Source organism: Phyllostomus discolor, chromosome 5 (assembly GCF_004126475.2).
Source record: "Phyllostomus discolor isolate MPI-MPIP mPhyDis1 chromosome 5, mPhyDis1.pri.v3, whole genome shotgun sequence".
Classification (NCBI taxonomy): domain Eukaryota; kingdom Metazoa; phylum Chordata; class Mammalia; order Chiroptera; family Phyllostomidae; genus Phyllostomus; species Phyllostomus discolor.
Genome location: NC_040907.2, coordinates 114,802,481 through 114,815,349, shown reverse-complemented (window position 1 = coordinate 114,815,349; position 12,869 = coordinate 114,802,481). Strand labels below are relative to the sequence as shown.

At 38.0% G+C, this 12,869-nt stretch overlaps 1 protein-coding gene across 3 annotated transcripts in view; it reads left to right on the top strand.

Moving 5' to 3' along the window:
• Positions 1 to 12,869, top strand: part of NRG3 (neuregulin 3) — a 1,226,667-nt gene that overhangs the window by 1,198,298 nt on the left and 15,500 nt on the right. The window lies entirely within an intron of this gene.

Here is a 12,869-nt window from a genome sequence, read left to right as displayed (position 1 = left end):
TCTATCCTGTACACCCTTTCCACCATCATTCCCCCACCTTAGTTCATGTACACGGGTTGTATATATAAGTTCATTGGCTTCTCTATTTCCTATTCTATTCCTAACCGCCCCCTGTCTATTGTTTGCCTGCTGATTATTCTTCTTACTCCCTGTATATTGTTCCCCTCCATTCTTCCCCTCCCTGTCCCTGCTGATAATCCTCCATGTGATCTCCATTTCTTTTTTCTTTTTTTTTTAAGATTTTATTTATTTATTTTTTAGAGAGGGAAGGGAGGGAGATAGAGAGAGAGAGAGAAACACAATGTGCGGTTGCTGGGGGTCATGGCCTGCAACCCAGGCATGTACCCTGACTGGGAATCGAACCTGCGACACTTTGGTTCCCAGCCCGCACTCAATCCACTGAACTATGCCAGCCAGGTCCTCTTTTTTCTTTAATTGTTGTTCAAGTACAGTTTTCTGTCCTTTACTCCCAGCCCAGCCCACCCACCCATACCTCCCCACCTCCTAGCCCATTTCCACCATCCCTCCTAGTTTTTGTCCACGTGTCCTTTACATTTGTTCCTGTAAACCCTTCCCCTTTTCCCCTGAAATTCCCTCCTTTGTTCCCTCTGGTCACTGTCAGCCTGTTCTCTATTTCAATGTCTTTGGTTATATTTTGCTTGTTTGTTTGTTTTGTTGTTTAGGTTCCAGTTAAAGGAGAGATCATATGGTATTTGTCCCTCACTGCCTGGCTTATTTCACTTAGCATAATACTTTCCAGTTCCATTCATGCTGTCACAAAGGGTAGGAGCTCCTTCTTTCTTTCTGCTGCATAGAATTCCGTTGTGTAAATGTATCATAGTTTCTTGATCCATTCATTTACTGATGGGCACCTAGGTTGCTTCCAACACTTGTCTATTGTACATTCTGTTGCTATGAACATTGGGGTACATAGGTTCATTTGGACTGGTGTTTCAGGGTTCTTAAAATATAATCCTAACAGTGGAATTGCTGGATCTAAAGGCAAATCTATTTTTAGATTTCTGAAAAAAGTCCACAATATTTTCCATAGTGGATGCACCAGTCTGCAATCCCACCAACAGTGCACCAGGGTTCCCTTTTCTCCACAGACTCTCCAACACTTCTTATTTGTTGCTTTGTTTATGATAGCCATTTTGACTGGTGTGAAGTGCTATCTCATTGTGGTTTTAATTTGCATCTCTGCCCTGGCTGGCGTAGCTCAGTGGATTGAGCTCGGGTTGTGAACCAGGCATCGCAGGTTCGATTCCCAGTCAGGGCACATGCCTAGGTTGCAGGCCATGACCCCCCAGCAACCACACAATGATGTTTCTCTGTCTGTCTGTCTATCTCTCTCTCTCTTTCTCTCTCCCTTCCCTCTCTAAGAATAAATAAAATCTAAAAAAAACAACAACAAAACAAAACAAAAAAAATTGCATCTCTCTGATAGCTAGTGATACTGAATATCTTTTCATGTGTTTTTGGATCTTCTGTATGTCCTCTTTGGAGAAGTGTCTGTTCAAGTCCTTTGCCCATTTTTTAATTAGATTGCTTGTCTTAGAGTGGAGTTGTATGAATTCTTTATATATTTTGGAGATTAAACCCTTGTCTGAGGTATCATTGGCAAGTAGTTTTTCCATATGGTTGGTTCTCTTTTTATTTTAATACTGTTTTCTTTAGCTGTGCAGAAGATTTTTATTTTGATGAGATTCCATTTGTTTATTCTTTCATTTATGTCCCTTGCTCTAGGGGACATATCAGTGAAAATGTTGCTGCATGAAATATCTGAGAATTTCCTGCCTATGTTCTCCTCTAGGATTTTAATGGTGTCATGGCTTATATTTAAATATTTTATCCACTTTGAACTTATTTTTGTGTATGGTGTAAGTTGGTGCTTGAGTTTATTTATTTATTTTTTTTTTGCATGTAGCTGTCCAGTTCTCCCAACTCCATTTGTTGAAGAAGCTATTTTTACTCCATTTTATGTTGGTGCCCTCTTTGTCAAATATTAATTGACTGTAGAGACATGTGTTTATTTCTTGGCTCTGTTCTGTTCCACTGGTCTGTGTGCCTGCTTTTATGCCAGTACCATGCTGTTTTGATTACTGTGGCCTTGTAATATAGTTTAGTATCAGGCATTGTGATCCCTCCTACTTTGTTCTTCTTTCTCAGAATTGCGGCAGCTCTTCATGGTTGTTTATGATTCCATATAAATTATTGAAGTGTTTGTTATATGTCTGTGAAATATTCCATTGGTACTTTAATAGGTATTGCATTGAATCTGTAAATTGCTGGGGGTAGTATAAACATTTTGATGATGTTAATTCTTCTGATCCATGAACACAGTATAAGTTTCCATTTGTTTGTGTCTTCCTTGATTTCTTTCCTCGGTGTTGTGTAGTTTTCTGAGTATAGGTCTTTTACCTCCTTGGTTATGTTTATTTCTAGGCATTTTATTTTTCTTTTTGCTATATCAAATGGGATTTTTTCTTGATTTCTGCCTCTGCTGTTTCATTGTTGGTATACAAACATGGCTTTGATTTCTGCATATTGACTTTGTATCCCGCTGTTTTGCCAAATTCATTTATTAGGTTGAGGAGTTTTTTTGGCCAAGTCTATAAGATTTTCTATGTACACTATCATGTCACCTTCAAACAATGACAGTTTTCTTTCCTGCTTTCCAATTTGGATGCCTTTTATTTCCTTTTATTTTCTGATTGCTGTGGCTAGGACTTCCAATACTATATTGAATAGAAGTGGTGAAAGTGGACAACCTTGCCTTGTTCCTGATTTTAGTGGAAAATATTTTAGTTTTTGTCATTTAAGTATGATATTGGCTGTAGGTCTCTCATATTGGCCTTTATTATGCTGATAAATGCTCCCTCTATTCCACTTTGCTGAGTGTTTTCATCATAAATTGGTTCTGTACTTTATCAAATGCTTTTTCTGCATCTATTGATATGATCGTGTGATTTTGTCTTTGCTTTTGTTTATGTGATGTATTACATTTACTGATTTATGAATATTGTGTGATCCTTGCATCCCTGGGATGAATCCCACTTGGTAATGGTGTGTGATATTTTTAATGTATTGTTGGATTTGGTTTGCCAATATTTTGTTGAGAATTTTTGTGTCTATGTTCATCAGTGATATTGGCCTGAAGTTTTCTTTCTTTGTTGTGTCTTTGTCTGTTTTGGGGATTAGGATGATGCTGACTTCATAAAAAGAGTTTGAGAATCTTCCATCATTTTGGATTTTTTGGAATAGTCTGTGAAGGAGAGGGTTAGATCTTCCTTAAATGTTTTTTAGAATTCTCCTGTGAAACTATCTGCTCCAGGGTTTTCGTGTGTTGGGAGTTTTTAGATCACTGCTTCAATTTCATGTGCTGTTATTGGTCTGTTCAGGCTTTCTGCTCCTTCTTCATTGAGTTTTGGAGGAATATATTTTTCTAGAAATGTGTCCATTTCACCTAGGCTTTGAAATTTCTTGGCATACAGTTCTTCATAGTAATTTCTTACAATCTTTTATATTTCTGTGGTATCAGTTGTAATCTCTCCTCTTTCATTTCGGATTGAGTTTATTTGGGTCCTCTCTTTTTCTTGATGAGCCTGCTTAAAGGCTTGTCAATTTTTACATCTTTTCAAAGAACCAGCTCCTGGATTCACTGATCCTTAGACTTGTGCTTTTAGTCTCTGTGTCATTTAATTCTACTCTGATCTTGGTCATTTCCTTCCTTCTACTTGCTCTAGGTTGTCTTCGTTGTTGTTCCCCATGTTCTTGTAGGTGTAGGGTTAGGTTGTTTGTTTGAAATGTTTCTATCTTTTTTAGGTAGGCCTGTATCACTATGAACTTCCCTCTCAGGACTGCCGTTGCTGTGTACCATGAGTTTTGGGTTATTGTGAGTTGATTTTCATTTGTTTCCAGAAATTTTTTAAAAAGATTTTATTTATTTATTTTTAGAGAGGGAAGGGAGGGAGAAATAGAGAGAGAGAGAGAAACATCAATGTGCGGTTGCTGGGGGCCGTGGCCTGCAACCCAGGTATGTGACCTGACTGGGAATCGAACCTGCAACACTTTGGTTCACAGCCCACACTCAATCCACTGAGCTATGCCAGCCAGGGCTAATTTCCAGAAACTTTTTGATTTCTTCCCTAATTCAATCTTGACCCATTCATTGTTTAATAACATGCTATTCAATTTCTGTGATTTTGGTATTTTCCTTTTTTTTCCTTTGGGGTTGGTTTCTAGTTTCTGTCCCTTGTGTTCAGAGAAAATGCTTGATATGATTTCAATTTTCTTGAATTTGTTGAGGCTTGTTTTCTGTCTTACCATGTGGTCTATCTTTAAAAATGTTCCATGTGCATTTGAAAAAGAATGTGTATTTCCCTTCTTTGGGATGAAGGGATATAATATATATATATATTATATCAGTTAAGTTCATTTCATCTAAGTCATTGTTCAATGCCACAATATCTTTGTCGATATTTTGTTTGGAAGATCTGTCCTTTTTTGACAGTGGGGTGTTAAAATCCCCTACTATAATTGTGTTGCTGTCAATATCTTTCCTGAAGTCCTCTAAGATTGTCTTTATGTATTTAGGTGCTCCTATGTTGGGTACATATATATTTACAATTTTTATGTCTTCTTGGTCAATTCTTCCCTTGAGTAGTATGAATTGACATTCTGGGTGTCTCTTTATGGCCCTTTTTTTGAAGTCTATTCTGTCTAATATGAGTATTGCTACCCCAGCCTTTTTTTCCTGTCCATTTGCTTGGAAATTTTGTTTCCAGCCCTTCACTTTCAGTTTATGTAGGTCTTTTGTTCTGAGGTGGGCCTCTTGTAGGCAGCATATGTGTGGATCATGCTTTCTTCTACATTCAGCTATTCTTTGTCTTTTGATTGGATCATTTAATACATTTGTGTTTAAGGTTATTATTGATAGGTACTTATTCATTGCCATTTTCCTACCTGTGTTTCTCTCTCTCTCCTTCCTTCCTTCCTTTTTTTTAAGGCAGTCCCTTTAGCATCTCTTGCAGAGCTGGTTTGGTGGAGGTGTATTCTTTTAGACTTCTTTTGTCTGGGAAGCTTCTTATTTGGCCTTCTATCTTGATTGAGAGCCTTGCTAGGTAAAGTAGCCTTGGTTGCAGACCTCTGGTTCTCATTACTTGGAATATTCCTGTCCATTCTCTTCTGGCTTGGAGTGTTTCCTTTGAGAAGCCAGCTGCAAGTCTTATTGGAGCTCTCTTGTATGTTACTTTCTGTTTCTCCTTTGCTGCCTTTAAGATTCTCTCTTTGTCTTGAAATTTTGCCATTTTAATTATGATGTGTCTTGAGGTGGGCCTCTTTGTGTTCCTCTTGATTGGGACTCTCTGTTTCCTGTGTTTGTGTGACTTTTTCTCTCATCAAATTAAGGTTGTTTTCCATCATTGCTTTTTCAAGTAGGTTTCTATCCCTTGCTCTTCTTCTTCTCCTTCTGGTATCCCTATTATACAGATATTATTATGTTTCATATTGTCTTGCATTTCTCTTAATCCCTCTTCATTCTTTCTGAGCATCTTTTCCTTTTCTCGCTCTTTCTGGCTGTTTTTTTTTTTTTTTCTACTTTATCTTTGCACTCACTGATGCAATCTTTGCTTCATTGATCCTGCTTTTGATTCCTTCTTCTGTGGTCTTCAGTTCAGAAATTGTATTCTTTGTTTCCTCTTGGCTCTTGTTGATTATTTCTATTTAATTTTTCATGTTGATATAGTTTGCAGTGAGCTCATTGTACTTTCCCTGTAGTTTCTGGTAATTCACTTTGAGCTCATTGAGCTTCCTAATAACCATTGCTTTGAACTCCATATCTAATAGTTGATTGCCTCTATTTCATTTAGCATTTGTTTTGAAGCTTCATCTTTTCCTTTCATTTGGGAATTGTTTCCTTGTCTTCCCATTGTTTGTGAGACTCTTCTTGTTAGCCTCAGCTTCCTAAATTGATCTGTTCTGGCTCCTTGGGTTTGTGGTGTGGAATTTCATGGTAGAATACCTGTGAGCTTCAATGGTGCAGTCTCCTTGATATCCTGAGCTCACTGGTATCAGGCTGTCATTTATGTTGGTTCTGTGTTTTTTGGGGGGTTTCAATTGTTGTTTGTTCTTGTTTTGGTGGCTCCTTCCCAGCAGCTGGTTAACTGAGGGTCACTCTGTCCACCACCCCTTGTATTTTGTTTTGCTGGTGAGGGGAAGTTGTATGGAAGTTGTTTCTTCTCTATGTACAAGGTTTCAAGGATTCTCTCTAGCTCTTGTTCAGTTGTTTGTGTTGGATAATTTCTCCACTATTTAGTTGTATTTCCAGATAAGTCCTGGATTGAGGTTAGTGTGGCTTTCACTCCCTCCTTCACCCTCTTCTGTTGTTCTCTGTTGGTGGTTCCTTTGTTGTTGGGTGTCTTCTTCCATCAGGTATCCTTGTGTTCACAGATTCCACTTACTCTTTTTTGTGATCAGTTGTAGAGGGAAGGCAAAATTGTTTAAGACAGCAAGGGATTATTCTATGATATTTACAGTAGCAGCTGGTACAGAAGTGACAGGAGGTCCTCTGTCTATGTGTAGTGTTAACCATGATATTCTACCCAATTAGCCACTTTTTAGAAAGGATGGAGAGAAGATAAGACTCTTCCTGGGGAGGAATGGGTTGTGAGTTGGATCTAGAAGGCAGTGAGGTTGTGGAAGGTCAGATTCTGAGGTAAGGGGAGGATAAATGATAGTAAATAGGTGTAGTGTGTAAGAGAATAGAGTTAACCACTACAGTAATAGAGTTCAGGAAATTGTGAATGGGCTAGGGTCTGGGAGGGGTATTGTGTAGTATTTACAATTCCATGAAGAGCTATTATTTACAATAATATTAGAGCAACAATCATATGACATAATCTATGAGATTTTGGATAATAAAAGCAGGGAGTATAGGACCTTGAGTAGTGTGCTAATGGAATATAAGTGAAGTGAAAGACAGTAAATTAGCAATACACAATTAAAGAGAGAACAGGGGATACCAGTCAAATAATACAATATAACCAGCCAAGCAAAGGAGACTAAACAGAAAGAAGAATAATACTAAAATAACTATTAAAATAGAAGATGTAAGAATAATGAAAAAAATAATACAAATATGTAATAACTTTCAGGTTCTCTTTAATAGCAAAGTGAAATTTGTCTCACTGTCTCAGCTGTTGGGATGCCCCTTCTTTGAGTCCAACTCTGGTCTTTTCACAGTTCCAGGTTTTTTTGTCTCATTGTTGATATTTAAAAAAAAAAAAAAGAAGATGATGAAGAAGGAAAAAAGAAGAGAGAAAATTGGAAAGAAAGGAAGAAGGAATAAAACAAGAAAGAAGGAAAGAGAGGAAAAAGGGATTGAGAGATTAAAAAATAATTAAAGTGATTAGAAAAATTAAAAAAAAAAACAACTCTTGGTGGTTTCAAAATAGCCACACTGCTTTTTTGTGGTCTTGCTGGCTTCCGTGGGCTGAGGGGATTTTCTCCCTTCTGGATCAGCACTCAGCCTCGCATGCACTCTCCCCATGGCTACCCTGGAGCCTCTCTGCAGGTCCCTGGTTGCCAGATCCAGGTCTTCCTCAGAGTAAACTTTCCCTGGGATTACCACTGTGGGATGGGGCCTTCCTCCAAGTGCATTGTCCCTGGGTTGCAGGTTGTGGGTTGTGGGCCTGCACTCTGCCAGTCTGTCTTTGGCCCCACAGGTTGGGGCACACACCCTTCCCAGTGCTATGGGGGTGTGCAGGGCTTCCCATGCCTCCTCAGATGAACTTCCCAGCTGGGTGTGAGGGAGGCTGGAGTGATTGTTGCAGGAGAATTTCCCAAACGGTGTCTCTTTTTTCACTTTTTCTTTTTGATAAATTCCTCCTACTCAAGCCTGCCATTCTGTACAGCAGCCTGGCCTCTCGCACAGCCCAATTCTCCAGCCAGACCAGGGATTATCAGGGTTAGGGCCCATCATGGCGCAACTCTCAACTCTCCCCAGCCAGCTTCCACAGACTCCATGGGTGCTCACAGTCCCTGTGTGTTTGCCACTTAGTCCTTATTCCCATCTCTATGATTTCAAGCAACCAGGTCACTCCTGGTTCTGCTCAAACCTTGTCTGACCAGGGAGGGAGCAGTTGACACAGCTCTCTCCCAAGGACTCTGTGGCAGACCCTGCGGGTGCCAGGGCTGGAGCTACAGCCGTCCTGGTCCCCCTGTGTGTCCCTGTGACCTTATTGTCCTGAAGCACTCCTCATTGTCTGGTTTTTCAATGTCTGCTACAATTTTTGCTCTTCTATTTTCATATATGCTGGGATACTGTTGCTTGTTTGATCTATTCCTCTGCAGATCAGCTAGGTTTTTCTCCCGTGTGTAGAGGGAAGTAGAATCTGCTTCCTCCTACCTTGCCGCCATCTTCCTCCTCCAATGATCTCCATTTCTGTGATTCTGTCCCTGTTCTAGTTGTTTGCTTAGTTTTTGTTTTAGTTTTTTAGGTTCAGGTGTTGATAGTTATGAGTTTGTCGTAGTTTTACTGTTCATAGTTTTTTATCTTCTTCTATTTCTTAGATAAATCCCTTTAACATTTCATATAATAGGGGCTTGGTAATTATGAAATCCTTTAACTTGACCTTATTTGTGAAGCAATTTATTGGCCCTTCCATTTTAAATGATAGATTTGCTGGATAGAGTAATCTTGCATGTGGGTCCTTGCCTTTCATGACTTCAAATACTTCTTTCCAGCCCCTTCTCGCCTGTAAGGTTTCTTTTGAAAAATCAGCTAATAGTCTTATGGGCACTCCTTTGTAGATAACTATCTCCTTTTCTCTTGCCTCTTTTAGGATTCTCTCCTTATGATCTTGGGTGACTTAATTATGATGTGCCTTGGTTTGTTCCTCTTTGGGACTCTCTGTGCTTCCTGGACTTCCTGGAAGTCTATTTCCTTTGCCAGATTAGGGAAATTTTCCTTCATTATTTGTCAAATAAGTTTTCAATTTCTTGCTCTTGTTCTTCTCCTTCTGGCACCTCTGTGATTAGGATGTTGGAGAGCTTAAAGTTGTCCCATAGGTTGCTAAGCCTCTCCTCATTTTTTCGAATTCTTGTTTCTTCATTGTTTTCTGATTGTATGCCTATTTCTTCCTTTTGTTCCAAATTGTTGATCTGAGTCCCAATTTCTTTTCTTTCAATATCGGTTCCCTGTATATTTTGCTTTATTTTACTTTGGGTAGCCTTCATTTTTCAACTGAGCTTGATCAGTTCTCTGAGCATCCTGATTACCAGTGTTTTAAACTATGCATCAGATAGGTTGTCTATCTCTTCATCACTTAGTTCTTTTTCTGTAGTTTTCTTCTATTCTTTCATTTGGGGCATATTTCTTGGGCATATAATGTCACAGCACAGCTGTTACATTATAAGGGGCAGAGTCTCAGGTATTCATCAGGGTGGGGCAACCTGCTTTGCTGCTTCAGGGTTCTGTCTGTGGGGGAGGGGTCAGAAAGGAAACAATGCTGCTCACTCACTCAGCTCTTAGCCCCACTTTCTAATGAACTCTCCTGTGAGACTGTTTCTCCCACCTTCACAACCCCCACAGTATTTTACAGCTAGAGGTTTTTAGTCTTTAGTTTCCTGGTCAGCCAGCCCCACCTCTCCTACATGGTCTGCTGCCTTGCTGTAGGTTCTCTCTGCTTGGCTGCCCATCTCCACCCTTCCTACCAGATTAATGTTTTTTTAACTCCTTGGTTGTCAGAGTTCCATGAAGTTTGATTTTCTGGCAGTTCTCATTGTTTATTGTTTTAAAAGTAGTTGTTATCCTTCTTTTGGTTGTATGAGGAAGTGAAGCATTTCCACCTATGCCTCTATCTTGCTCAAAACTCTCGAACTGCCCTGGCTGGCATAGCTCAGTGGATTTAGCACGGGCTGAGAACCAAAGTGTCACAGGTTTGATTCCCAGTCAGGATACATGCCTGGGTTGTAGGCCATGACCCCCAGCAACCGCACATTGATGTTTCTCTCTCTCTCTCTCTCCCTCCCTTCCTTCTCTAAAAATAAATAAATAAAATATTTTAAAAAACTCTTGAACTTCTCACATAGAATCTGTGACTCTCAAACTTCTTCTCAAATAGAATCTGTGACTCATAACTTTTCAGCTGTCATCTACTGTTATTATAGTGAGACCCTGTTGATAATGGTTTTAAGGAGTGGTGGAGAAGAATCTTCTATGACTTTATGATTATATTTCACTCTTCTAGTGAATCTGTAGACTAAGTCCTGTGCTCTGACTTTCACAAGTGTTTTTTCACTTTTTACCCCTTATATGAAACAGAAAGGGTACAGGGGATAGAGTTAGGAAAATGCTCTTCTCTCAGGTGAGATAAAGCTCTGGTAAAATAGGCAGTGGTAGTGGAGAATATTCTACACACATTTCAAAGTGTTTACTTTTTTTTCTTCTCTTTGTCAGAGACATGAGATTTTTTCTTAAATTGTCCTTTGTGTGAGAATCTGTTGTTGGTCTGGAGGTAAAACCCAAGAAAGTGTGGGAACTCTTCCTAAGACAGCAACCCTCAGATGATTTTTAGTTTCACTGTAGTCTACACATGGATTCCAACAACTTATTAACATTGCCACTTTGTATTCTAAACAGTTTATGGTTCTAGCAGATCCTGCTATAGGTAAGCTGATCTTGACTATGATTCTCTGTATTCACTCATCTGTCCAGATTTTAGAGTGGTGGTTTTCCCTACAACTTCAATTATCTGATGGATATAAGAAAAGTCATTGATTTTTGGTTTATTCAACCTTTTTCTTACTGTAAGGAAGGGCGTGACAATGTCTAAGCTCTTTATTTGTCAGTACTGAAAACCAGAAGCTATGTTTAAATTCACTTGAACCCACATGTACAGAATATTATTTTGAAGTATCGCCAAATTATTAGGGTTTTTTAATAGGGTTCCCACATGCTTCAACTAACTCTGGATAGGAATAAAAACAATTTAAACCGGAATCTCAGTTTAAATGCAGGCACAGAAATGAAAATGATTTTTATAAAGGCTGTGTGGAAAAAAAGAAGATTCAAAATAATACATTATGCAAACAAATTTGTGTTAGTGCATCAAAATAGTACAATTGAAAGCAACAGTATGATATAACAATAATCCATGCTTTTGAAAGAAAAAATTTTGGACATAGTATCTAGTATCAACCCTATAAATAAGCAGATGAGTAAGAGGTTTATCCTATTCAAAACTGTTATCCAGGATTTTGAACAAGGCCCTTAAACTTTCAGTACCAAAACTTTCATTCAGAGCAGAAGCTCTGACCTAGGGGCCCAAAAGCCGACCTGGACTTTTTGATATATATTGTTAAAACATAAATAAATGGATCACTGACTTTAAATGATTTCATAATTTCCTCTAGGAAATCCGACGCTCCAGAAACCCTAGCCAGTGTTGCTCCCGAGAGCCCCTCTGCAGGAGCAAAGCAGAGGCTTACTGCCTCCAGTGGCTACAGGTGTCCCAAATCAGCTCACTTGTTTCTGTAGCTGAGCCCTCCAGGCATCCAAATTTGTCTTCTAAACCAACTCATTAGAAGTTGATGGTAAAAGATACAAAAACAAAACCCAGTAGATCTTTTACAGAATTTGGAAGTCAGATGAAAATTGAGGATGTTTGTTACATTTCAGTCACATGTCTACTTAGTTCACTTTTTTCCTAGATGGTTTATAATAAACAACTCTAAATAGTTAATAAAGAAGCACACATGAAGATATTTCCATTCTTTCTTGGATGTAATTTTGGTTTGTTAGAAACAATCACCTTTTCCAAATTATCTCCATATCTTCCTTTGGTTCCTTTCAATTTATTCCATTTTGCAAGAAGCCTGGTAAGCTTCTGTAAATCCATTTTGTAGAATTCAGATTCTGATTAAAGACATGGCCATTACTGCCACTATGTGGCTCATTTTGGAAATACTTTAAAAGAAAATGTTTAATAGACATTTTGAAGTTAAGGTTACATAAGGTTTAGTGTTTTTTTTCTACTCTTGTAAACCCACACCCACTGATACACTTTTCATCAAAAATAACACCTAGTTAATAGTCTATTTTACTTTTTTTCATCCATATTCTTTGTGGTTGCATGAGAAACACAGACACACACATGGAAACATGCACACAAAATATATGCATATGTACATACAAAATCTATAAATGCATACACAAAGCTAAATATACATGTATATCCACAATACATACCTGTCTTCTGAATTTTCTTTATCTACACACATTCTTTATATTATGCATATTTTTGTACCTTGATGTTATTTTTTTGAATGGCTATATAGTATTTGTTTGTAGACATTTTATTGTTTCTTTTGTGTTCATTTTCTGTTTTGTTATTAAAAATTGTATTGTTGACATACTCTGGTGATTATATTGAAATTTTATAATTATTTTAATACTGGAAATTCCTGGATCAGAGACTATATATATTTAGCATTTTGGAAAACATTGCCAATATTTACCCCAATAAATTAGCACTATCTCTACTATTCTCAAATCTTTGTCTTTACCAAATATTTTTGAAGTTTATTTTTCTCTATTCTAATGTTCATTTACTGAGTGTAGTTGTATACCTTCTCATTTTAATATTATGCCTATATTTTTTCTATAACATTCTTATTTATACATTGAGTATGAATATCTAGATTTCAAAATCTCTGGAGTTTGGTTAAAATTCTAAAAAAAATGTTATTTCTCAGGAGAATTTTTATTTAAAGTTCTAGAAGAGAAACCTGCTATTCTTGCTGCCTGTTCAAGTGCCAGAGTTCCAGAGGGTGTTAAAATTGACAACTATCTGGTCAAGATGCCATGT